This window comes from Polyodon spathula, chromosome 16 (assembly GCF_017654505.1).
Source record: "Polyodon spathula isolate WHYD16114869_AA chromosome 16, ASM1765450v1, whole genome shotgun sequence".
NCBI lineage: Eukaryota > Metazoa > Chordata > Actinopteri > Acipenseriformes > Polyodontidae > Polyodon > Polyodon spathula.
Window position 1 is genome coordinate 417,092 of NC_054549.1, and position 12,416 is coordinate 429,507.

Genomic DNA, 12,416 nt, shown 5'->3' on the forward strand with positions numbered 1-12,416 from the left:
TAATGAAAATGTGCATCCATGTGTGGAGATAATGAAAATGTGCATCTCTGTGGAGATAATGAACATGTGCATCCCTGTGGAGATAATGAAAATGTGCATCTCTGTGGAGATAATGAAAATGTGCATCTCCCATCTCTGTGGAGATAATGAACATATGCATCCTTGTGGAGATAATGAAAATGTGCATCTCTTGTGGAGATAATGAACATGTGCATCCCCATGGGAGATAATGAAAATGTGCATCTCTGTGGAGATAATGAACATGTGCATCTCTGTGGAGATAATGAAAATGTGCATCCCCATGGGAGATAATGAACATGTGCCATCTCTGTGGAGATAATGAACATGTGCATCCTTGTGGAGATAATGAAAATGTGCATCTCTGTGGAGATAATGAACATGTGCATCTCTGTGGAGATAATGAAAATGTGCATCCCTGTGGAGATAATGAACATGTGCATCTCTGTGGAGATAATGAACATGTGCATCCCTGTGGAGATAATGAAAATGTGCATCTCTGTGGAGATAATGAACATGTGCATCCTCTGTGGAGATAATGAAAATGTGCATCTCTGTGGAGATAATGAAAATGTGCATCTCTGTGGAGATAATGAAAATGTGCATCTTTGTGGAGATAATGAAAATGTGCATCTCTGTGGAGATAATGAAAATGTGCATCTCTGTGGAGATAATGAAAATGTGCATCTTTGTGGAGATAATGAAAATGTGCATCCCTGTGGAGATAATGAAAATGTGCATCTTCGTGGAGATAATGAAAATGTGCATCCTTGTGGAAAATGTGCATCTCTGTGGATAATGAAAATGTGCATCTCTGTGGAGATAATGAAAATGTGCATCTCTGTGGAGATAATGAAAATGTGCATCTCTGTGGAGATAATGAAAATGTGCATAATGAACATGTGTGGAGATAATGAAAATGTGCATCTCTGTGGAGATAATGAAAATGTGCATCTCTGTGGAGATAATGAACATGTGCATCCCTGTGGAGATAATGAAAATGTGCATCTCTGTGGAGATAATGAACATGTGCATCCCTGTGGAGATAATGAAAATGTGCATCTCTGTGGAGATAATGAACATGTGCATCTCTGTGGAGATAATGAAAATGTGCATCTCTGTGGAGATAATGAAAATGTGCATCTCTGTGGAGATAATGAAAATGTGCATCTCTGTGGAGATAATGAACATGTGCATCCCCATGGGAGATAATGAAAATGTGCATCTCCATGTGGAGATAATGAACATGTGCATCTCTGTGGAGATAATGAACATGTGCATCTCTGTGGAGATAATGAAAATGTGCATCTCTAATGAAAATGTGCATCTCTGTGGAGATAATGAAAATGTGCATCCCTGTGGAGATAATGAAAATGTGCATCCCTGTGGAGATAATGAAAATGTGCATCTCTGTGGAGATAATGAAAATGTGCATCTCTGTGGAGATAATGAAAATGTGCATCTCTGTGGAGATAATGAAAATGTGCATCTCTGTGGAGATAATGAAAATGTGCATCTCTGTGGAGATAATGAAAATGTGCATCTCTGTGGAGATAATGAAAATGTGCATCTCTGTGGAGATAATGAAAATGTGCATCTCTGTGGAGATAATGAAAATGTGCATCTCTGTGGAGATAATGAAAATGTGCATCTCTGTGGAGATAATGAAAATGTGCATCTCTGTGGAGATAATGAAAATGTGCATCTCTGTGGAGATAATGAAAATGTGCATCTCTGTGGAGATAATGAAAATGTGCATCTCTGTGGAGATAATGAAAATGTGCATCTCTGTGGAGATAATGAACATGTGCATCTCTGTGGAGATAATGAAAATGTGCATCTCTGTGGAGATAATGAAAATGTGCATCTCTGTGGAGATAATGAAAATGTGCATCCCCATGTGGAGGTAATGAAAATGTGCATCTCTGTGGAGATAATGAACATGTGCATCTCTGTGGAGATAATGAAAATGTGCATCTGTGGAGATCTGTGGAGATAATGAAAATGTGCATCTCTGTGGAGATAATGAACATGTGCATCCCTGTGGAGATAATGAAAATGTGCATCCCTGTGGAGATAATGAAAATGTGCATCTCTGTGGAGATAATGAAAATGTGCATCTCTGTGGAGATAATGAAAATGTGCATCTTTGTGGAGATAATGAAAATGTGCATCCCTGTGGAGATAATGAAAATGTGCATCTTCGTGGAGATAATGAAAATGTGCATCCCTGTGGAGGTAATGAAAATGTGCATCTCTGTGGAAATAATGACCATGTGCATCGCCATGGAGATAATGAAAATGTGCATCTCTGTGGAAATAATGAAAATGTGCATCTCTGTGGAGATAATGAAAATGTGCATCTCTGTGGAGATAATGAAAATGTGCATCTCTGTGGAGATAATGAACATGTGCATCTCTGTGGAGATAATGAACATGTGCATCCCTGTGGAGATAATGAAAATGTGCATCTCCATGTGGAGATAATGAACATGTGCATCTCTGTGGAGATAATGAACATGTGCATCTCTGTGGAGATAATGAAAATGTGCATCTCTGTGGAGATAATGAAAATGTGCATCTCTGTGGAGATAATGAAAATGTGCATCTCTGTGGAGATAATGAAAATGTGCATCTCTGTGGAGATAATGAAAATGTGCATCTGTGGAGATAATGAAAATGTGTGGAGATAATGAAAATGTGCATCTCTGTGGAGATAATGAAAATGTGCATCTCTGTGGAGATAATGAAAATGTGCATCTCTGTGGAGATAATGAAAATGTGCATCTCTGTGGAGATAATGAACATGTGCATCTCTGTGGAGATAATGAAAATGTGCATCTCTGTGGAGATAATGAACATGTGCATCTCTGTGGAGATAATGAGATAATGAATAATGTGCATCTCTGTGGAGATAATGAAAATGTGCATCCCTGTGGAGATAATGAAAATGTGCATCTCTGTGGAGATAATGAAAATGTGCATCTCTGTGGAGATAATGAAAATGTGCATCTCTGTGGAGATAATGAACATGTGCATCTCTGTGGAGATAATGAAAATGTGCATCTCTGTGGAGATAATGAAAATGTGCATCTCTGTGGAGATAATGAAAATGTGCATCTCTGTGGAGATAATGAACATGTGCATCTCTGTGGAGATAATGAACATGTGCATCTCTGTGGAGATAATGAACATGTGCATCTCTGTGGAGATAATGAACATGTGCATCTCTGTGGAGATAATGAAAATGTGCATCTCTGTGGAGATAATGAACATGTGCATCCTTGTGGAGATAATGAAAATGTGCATCTCTGTGGAGATAATGAACATGTGCATCCCTGTGGAGATAATGAAAATGTGCATCTCTGTGGAGATAATGAAAATGTGCATCTCTGTGGAGATAATGAAAATGTGCATCTCTGTGGAGATAATGAAAATGTGCATCTCTGTGGAGATAATGCATGTGCATCTCTGTGGAGATAATGAAATGTGCATGTGCATCTCTGTGGAGATAATGAAAATGTGCATCTCTGTGGAGATAATGAACATGTGCATCTCTGTGGAGATAATGAAAATGTGCATCTCTGTGGAGATAATGAACATGTGCATCTCTGTGGAGATAATGAAAATGTGCATCTCTGTGGAGATAATGAAAATGTGCATCTCTGTGGAGATAATGAAACATGTGCATCTCTGTGGAGATAATGAAAATGTGCATCTCTGTGGAGATAATGAAAATGTGCATCTCTGTGGAGATAATGAAAATGTGCATCTCTGTGGAGATAATGAAAATGTGCATCTCTGTGGAGATAATGAAAATGTGCATCTCTGTGGAGATAATGAAAATGTGCATCTCTGTGGAGATAATGAAAATGTGCATCTCTGTGGAGATAATGAAAATGTGCATCTCTGTGGAGATAATGAAAATGTGCATCCCTGTGGAGATAATGAACATGTGCATCTCTGTGGAGATAATGAAAATGTGCATCTCTGTGGAGATAATGAAAATGTGCATCTCTGTGGAGATAATGAAAATGTGCATCTCTGTGGAGATAATGAAAATGTGCATCTCTGTGGAGATAATGAAAATGTGCATCTCTGTGGAGATAATGAAAATGTGCATCTCTGTGGAGATAATGAAAATGTGCATCTCTGTGGAGATAATGAAAATGTGCATCTCTGTGGAGATAATGAAAATGTGCATCTCTGTGGAGATAATGAAAATGTGCATCTCTGTGGAGATAATGAAAATGTGCATCTCTGTGGAGATAATGAACATGTGCATCTCTGTGGAGATAATGAACATGTGCATCCCTGTGGAGATAATGAAAATGTGCATCTCTGTGGAGATAATGAAAATGTGCATCTCTGTGGAGATAATGAAAATGTGCATCTCTGTGGAGATAATGAAAATGTGCATCCCTGTGGAGATAATGAAAATGTGCATCTCTGTGGAGATAATGAAAATGTGCATCCCTGTGGAGATAATGAAAATGTGCATCTCTGTGGAGATAATGAAAATGTGCATCTCTGTGGAGATAATGAAAATGTGCATCTCTGTGGAGATAATGAAAATGTGCATCTCTGTGGAGATAATGAAAATGTGCATCTCTGTGGAGATAATGAAAATGTGCATCTCTGTGGAGATAATGAAAATGTGCATCTCTGTGGAGATAATGAAAATGTGCATCTCTGTGGAGATAATGAAAATGTGCATCTCTGTGGAGATAATGAAAATGTGCATCTCTGTGGAGATAATGAAAATGTGCATCTCTGTGGAGATAATGAACATGTGCATCTCTGTGGAGATAATGAAAATGTGCATCTCTGTGGAGATAATGAAAATGTGCATCTCTGTGGAGATAATGAAAATGTGCATCTCTGTGGAGATAATGAAAATGTGCATCTCTGTGGAGATAATGAAAATGTGCATCTCTGTGGAGATAATGAAAATGTGCATCTCTGTGGAGATAATGAACATGTGCATCCTGTGGAGATAATGAAAATGTGCATCCCATGTGGAGATAATGAAAATGTGCATCTCTGTGGAGAGATAATGAAAATGTGCATCTCTGTGGAGATAATGAAAATGTGCATCTCTGTGGAGATAATGAAAATGTGCATCTCTGTGGAGATAATGAAAATGTGCATCTCTGTGGAGATAATGAAAATGTGCATCTCTGTGGAGATAATGAAAATGTGCATCTCTGTGGAGATAATGACCATGTGCATCCCCGTGGAGATAATGAAAATGTGCATCTCTGTGGAGATAATGAAAATGTGCATCTCTGTGGAGATAATGAAAATGTGCATCTCTGTGGAGATAATGAACATGTGCATCTCTGTGGAGATAATGAACATGTGCATCTCTGTGGAGATAATGAAAATGTGCATCTCTGTGGAGATAATGAACATGTGCATCTCTGTGGAGATAATGAACATGTGCATCTCTGTGGAGATAATGAAAATGTGCATCTCTGTGGAGATAATGAACATGTGCATCTCTGTGGAGATAATGAAAATGTGCATCTCTGTGGAGATAATGAAAATGTGCATCTCTGTGGAGATAATGAAAATGTGCATCTCTGTGGAGATAATGAAAATGTGCATCTTTGTGGAGATAATGAAAATGTGCATCCCTGTGGAGGTAATGAAAATGTGCATCTCTGTGGAGATAATGACCATGTGCATCCCCGTGGAGATAATGAAAATGTGCATCTCTGTGGAGATAATGAAAATGTGCATCTCTATGGAAATAATGAAAATGTGCATCTCTGTGGAGATAATGAACATGTGCATCCCTGTGGAGATAATGAAAATGTGCATCTCTGTGGGATAATAATGAATGAACATGTGCATCCCTGTGGAGATAATGAACATGTGCATCTCTGTGGAGATAATGAACATGTGCATCTCTGTGGAGATAATGAACATGTGCATCTCTGTGGAGATAATGAACATGTGCATCCCTGTGGAGATAATGAACATGTGCATCTCTGTGGAGATAATGAACATGTGCATCATTGTGGAGATAATGAAAAAGTGCATCTCTGTGGAGAAAATGAACATGTGCATCCTCTGTGGAGATAATGAAAATGTGCATCTCTGTGGAGATAATGAAAATGTGCATCTCTGTGGAAATAATGAAAATGTGCATCTCTGTGGAGATAATGAAAATGTGCATCTCTGTGGAGATAATGAAAATGTGCATCTCTGTGGAGATAATGAAAATGTGCATCTCCATCTCTGTGGAGATAATGAAAATGTGCATCTGTGGAGATAATGAAAATGTGCATCTCTGTGGAGATAATGAACATGTGCATCTCTGTGGAGATAATGAAAATGTGCATCTCTGTGGAGATAATGAACATGTGCATCCCTGTGGAGATAATGAAAATGTGCATCTCTGTGGAGATAATGAAAATGTGCATCTCTGTGGAGATAATGAAAATGTGCATCTCTGTGGAGATAATGAACATGTGCATCTCTGTGGAGATAATGAAAATGTGCATCTCTGTGGAGATAATGAACATGTGCATCTCTGTGGAGATAATGAACATGTGCATCTCTGTGGAGATAATGAAAATGTGCATCTCTGTGGAGATAATGAACATGTGCATCTCTGTGGAGATAATGAAAATGTGCATCTCTGTGGAGATAATGAAAATGTGCATCTCTGTGGAGATAATGAACATGTGCATCTCTGTGGAGATAATGAAAATGTGCATCTCTGTGGAGATAATGAAAATGTGCATCTCTGTGGAGATAATGAACAAGTGCATCTCTGTGGAGATAATGAACATGTGCATATCTGTGGAGATAATGAACATGTGCATCCTTGTGGAGATAATGAAAATGTGCATCTCTGTGGAGATAATGAAAATGTGCATCTCTGTGGAGATAATGAACATGTGCATCTCTGTGGAGATAATGAAAATGTGCATCTCTGTGGAGATAATGAAAATGTGCATCTCTGTGGAGATAATGAACATGTGCATCTCTGTGGAGATAATGAAAATGTGCATCTCTGTGGAGATAATGAAAATGTGCATCTCTGTGGAGATAATGAACATGTGCATCTCTGTGGAGATAATGAAAATGTGCATCTTGGTGGAGATAATGAAAATGTGCATCCTTGTGGAGATAATGAAAATGTGCATCTCTGTGGAGATAATGAACATGTGCATCCCTGTGGAGATAATGAAAATGTGCATCTCTGTGGAGATAATGAACATGTGCATCTCTGTGGAGATAATGAAAATGTGCATCTCTGTGGAGATAATGAAAATGTGCATCTCTGTGGAGATAATGAAAATGTGCATCTCTGTGGAGATAATGAAAATGTGCTGTGGAGATAATGAACATGTGCATCTCTGTGGAGATAATGAAAATGTGCATCTCTGTGGAGATAATGAAAATGTGCATCTCTGTGGAGATAATGAAAATGTGCATCCCCGTGGGAGATAATGAACATGTGCATCTCTGTGGAGATAAAGAACATGTGCATCATTGTGGAGATAATGAAAATGTGCATCTCTGTGGAATAATGTGCATCTCTGTGTGGAGATAATGAACATGTGCATCTCTGTGGGAGATAATGAAAATGTGCATCTCTGTGGAGATAATGAACATGTGCATCTCTGTGGAGATAATGAAAATGTGCATCTCTGTGGAGATAATGAAAATGTGCATCTCTGTGGGAGATAATGAAAATGTGCATCTCTGTGGAGATAATGAACATGTGCATCTCTGTGGAGATAATGAAAATGTGCATCTCTGTGGAGATAATGAAAATGTGCATCTCTGTGGAGATAATGAAAATGTGCATCTCTGTGGAGATAATGAAAATGTGCATCTCTGTGGAGATAATGAAAATGTGCATCTCTGTGGGAGATGAAATGGAGATAAAAATGTGCATCTCTGTGGAGATAATGAAAATGTGCATCTCTGTGGAGATAATGAAAATGTGCATCTCTGTGGAGATAATGAACATGTGCATCTCTGTGGATATAATGAACATGTGCATCCTTGTGGAGATAATGGAAATGTGCATCTCTTTGGCGATAATGAACATGTGCATCCTTGTGGAGATAATGAAAATGTGCATCTCTGTGGAGATAATGAAAATGTGCATCTTTGTGGAGATAATGAAAATGTGCATCTCTGTGGAGATAATGAAAATGTGCATCTCTGTGGAGATAATGAAAATGTGCATCTCTGTGGAGATAATGAAAATGTGTGTGGAGATAATGAAAATGTGCATCTCTGTGGAGATAATGAACATGTGCATCCTTGTGGAGATAATGAAAATGTCCATCTCTGTGGAGAAAAGGTACTGCACGCAGGAAATAAAAATGTACATTATAAATATCATATGGGAGATATTGAAATTGGAGAAGGAATCTATGAAAAAGACCTCGGAGTTTTTGTTGACTCAGAAATGTCTTCATCTAGACAATGTGGGGAAGCTATAAAAAAGGCTAACAAGATGCTCGGATACATTGTGAAAAGTGTTGAATTTAAATCAAGGGAAGTAATGTTAAAACTGTACAATGCACTAATAAGACCTCATCTTGAATATTGTGTTCAGTTCTGGTCACCTCGCTATAAAAAAGATATTGCTGCTCTAGAAAGAGTGCAAAGAAGAGCGACCAGATTTATTCCGGGCTTAAAAGGCATGTCATATGCAGACAGGCTAAAAGAATTGAATCTGTTCAGTCTTGAACAAAGAAGACTACGTGGCGACCTAATTCAAGCATTCAAAATTCTAAGAGGTATTGACAGTGTCGACCCAAGGGACTTTTTCAGCCTGAAAAAAGAAACAAGGACCAGGGGTCACAAATGGAGTTTAGAAAAAGGGGCATTCAGAACAGAAAATAGGAGACACTTTTTTACACAGAGATTTGTGAGGGTCTGGAATCAACTCCCCAGTAATGTTGTTGAAGCTGACACCCTGGGATCCTTCAAGAAGCTGCTTGATGAGATTTTGGGATCAATAAGCTACTAACAACCAAACGAGCAAGATGGGCCGAATGGCCTCCTCTCGTTTGTAAACTTTCTTATGTTCTTATGTTCTTAATGAAAATGTGCATCTCTGTGGAGATAATGGACATGTGCATCTCTGTGGAGATAATGAACATGTGCATCCCTTGTGTAGATAATGAACATGTTCATCTCTGTGGAGATAATGAAAATGTGCATCTCTGTGGATATAATGAACATGTGCATCCCCATGGGAGATAATGAAAATGTGCATCTCTGTGGAGATAATGAACATGTGCATCTCTGTGGAGATAATGAAAATGTGCATCCCCATGTGGAGATAATGAAAATGTGCATCTCTGTGGAGATAATGAAAATGTGCATCTCTGTGGAGATAATGAAAATGTGCATCTCTGTGGAGATAATGAACATGTGCATCTCTGTGGAGATAATGAAAATGTGCATCTCTGTGGAGATAATGAAAATGTGCATCTCTGTGGAGATAATGAACATGTGCATCTCTGTGGAGATAATGAACATGTGCATCTCTGTGGAGATAATGAACATGTGCATCTCTGTGGAGATAATGAAAATGTGCATCTCTGTGGAGATAATGAACATGTGCATCTCTGTGGAGATAATGAAAATGTGCATCTCTGTGGAGATAATGAAAATGTGCATCCCTGTGGAGATAATGAAAATGTGCATCTCTGTGGAGATAATGAAAATGTGCATCTCTGTGGAGATAATGAAAATGTGCATCTCTGTGGAGATAATGAACATGTGCATCTCTGTGGAGATAATGAACATGTGCATCTCTGTGGAGATAATGAACATGTGCATCTCTGTGGAGATAATGAACATGTGCATCTCTGTGGAGATAATGAAAATGTGCATCTCTGTGGAGATAATGAAAATGTGCATCTCTGTGGAGATAATGAACATGTGCATCTCTGTGGAGATAATGAACATGTGCATCTCTGTGGAGATAATGAACATGTGCATCTCTGTGGAGATAATGAAAATGTGCATCTCTGTGGAGATAATGAACATGTGCATCCCTGTGGAGATAATGAAAATGTGCATCTCTGTGGAGATAATGAACATGTGCATCTCTGTGGAGATAATGAACATGTGCATCTCTGTGGAGATAATGAAAATGTGCATCTCTGTGGAGATAATGAACATGTGCTTCTCTGTGGAGATAATGAACATGTGCATCTCTGTGGAGATAATGAAAATTTGTATCTCTGTGGAGATAATGAACATGTGTATTTCTGTGTTGATAATGAAAATGTGCATCTCTGTGGAGATAATGAACATGTGCATCCTTGTGGAGATAATGAAAATGTGCATCTCTGTGGAGATAATGAACATGTGCATCCCCATAGAATTAATCTATTCTCAAACTGAATAGATTAATTCTCAAACTGAACGCAGTTGGGATTCAAGGAGATAATGAATAATGAACATGTGCATCTCTGTGGAGATAATGAAATACCATGGCTTCAACTAGAGGCTATTATTATTTAGTCACAACACAGTCTTACCTTTATTCAGCGCTATAACCTTCTGGTTTCTGGCCACTACCGCTTACTTCAGCTTATCCAACAAACATCCTCCTGCCTTTTATTATTTCTATAATTCTCTCACAAACAGTCCCATGCTTGCTGGTTAAATGACAAAGCAGAATGTTTTTTTTTAGTTTTTTTCAAATCTCTTTATTTTTAATTCACGTAAATTGCTTTGTCAAGCAAGGTTTTGTCACAGATGCAAAGTGGTTTTATTGTGTACTTTTTTACTTGCACTATTTATTTACACCCCAGGGAATTATGAACAGAAAAAATCAAAACTATGCAGAATTATGCAGTGTCTCTGTACAAGTGTGTACAAAGTAACAAAAGTATTGTGCAGTTGTGTTGGGTTCTTCTCTCATACTGGATATCAAAATAATAGCATAAAAAACTAAGTAGAAAACAATGGATTTTTAACATAAAGTATTTTTAAATTCCAAGATTGAAATAAAGGAACACCAGCTCTTTCAGTTTGTCTTCTGAAAGAGAACACTGTCGATGACCAAAACAAATCAATGTCAATTTTCCCTGGCAGTAGAGTGCTCTGGATCGCATCGGGCTGACACTTTCAGTGTACAAAGCAAAGCATATCTTTTACTCTCTCTTCTGCTGATATATTTGCAACTTGGGACCTTTGTCGTGGCATTTTCTGGCAGAATCGATCAATGTTCTTTTTATCCTCAGTGTGATCCAATGCTTTTCTCTATCCTTCTCTGTTAATGGTGATATTATTTAATATTCCGTGCCTATGTGCGGGGACACGTTATATGTGTGAAATTACACAGGCGCGTAATTGCATAATTCCCCGGGGGAGTTTATTGTATTTTTTACACTGTACGTATTATTTATTTTTATACCCAAAGGGAGACCCCAATAAGGGGTTTTATGTGTGTGTTTTTACCCTTTTAATTATTATATTATAATATCTTATCATGGGCACGGACACAAGTGATTGGGGCCTTAATTGTAGTCAGGTGCAGGTCATCAGCACCCTTTGATTAGTCCTCCTATATAACTGGAACTAAAAGAACAGGAAGGGGAAACATGGGGGAAGACACTGGAACCAGACCGGGGCCATTTTGGACATGGAAGGAAGAGAAGCAGCACTGGAGCCTCAGCAACAAAGACATTGAAGAGAAACAGCACTGGAGCCTCAGCAACAAAGACATTGAAGAGAAGCAGCACTGGAGCCTCAGCAACAAAGACATTGAAGAGAAGCAGCACTGGAGCCTTAGCAACAAAGACATTGAAGAGAAGGAAACAAAACAACTAAATGCAGTGAAGACTCTGCAGAAAAGAAAGTACTCTTTTGCATTGTTGAGATTATGAGAATACTGTTTCACAACAGACTGCGAGTATAACTTGTGTTGTTTACTTAAGTGTCCCATCTGATGTATGCTAGTGTTCTAGTTATTAACTATTACATGACTCCAGTACACAGGGACTGTGAATGGAATAAGTATACTGTTGGACTGAAGAAGTATCTGTTGTATTATGAGTGCTGACTCATTGTAGTTCTGTCTGTCTCCAGGGCTTGCCCTCTCTCTCTCTCTCTCTCTCTCTCTCCGTTCCAGGAGAAGGATTGCAGGGAAGACAGACTGCTGAATTACCTGCAGACACCCTGATAAGAGAAGCTCTCGCCTACTAGAGATAAATATCAGTAGCTGGGTTGGAAAACTAATACTCTTGTAGGGAGGGGCAGAATGCGGGGTGTGTGAATTAGCCCCGCTCAGACAGTGAGACAGAGAGGGGAGAGTGAGTATTAAGGACAGAGTGTTTTCCTTGTTTCTCCAGGATCAACGTCACGGAGGTGGGGGAGGAAGCACCCCCGGGAGGCAGGTG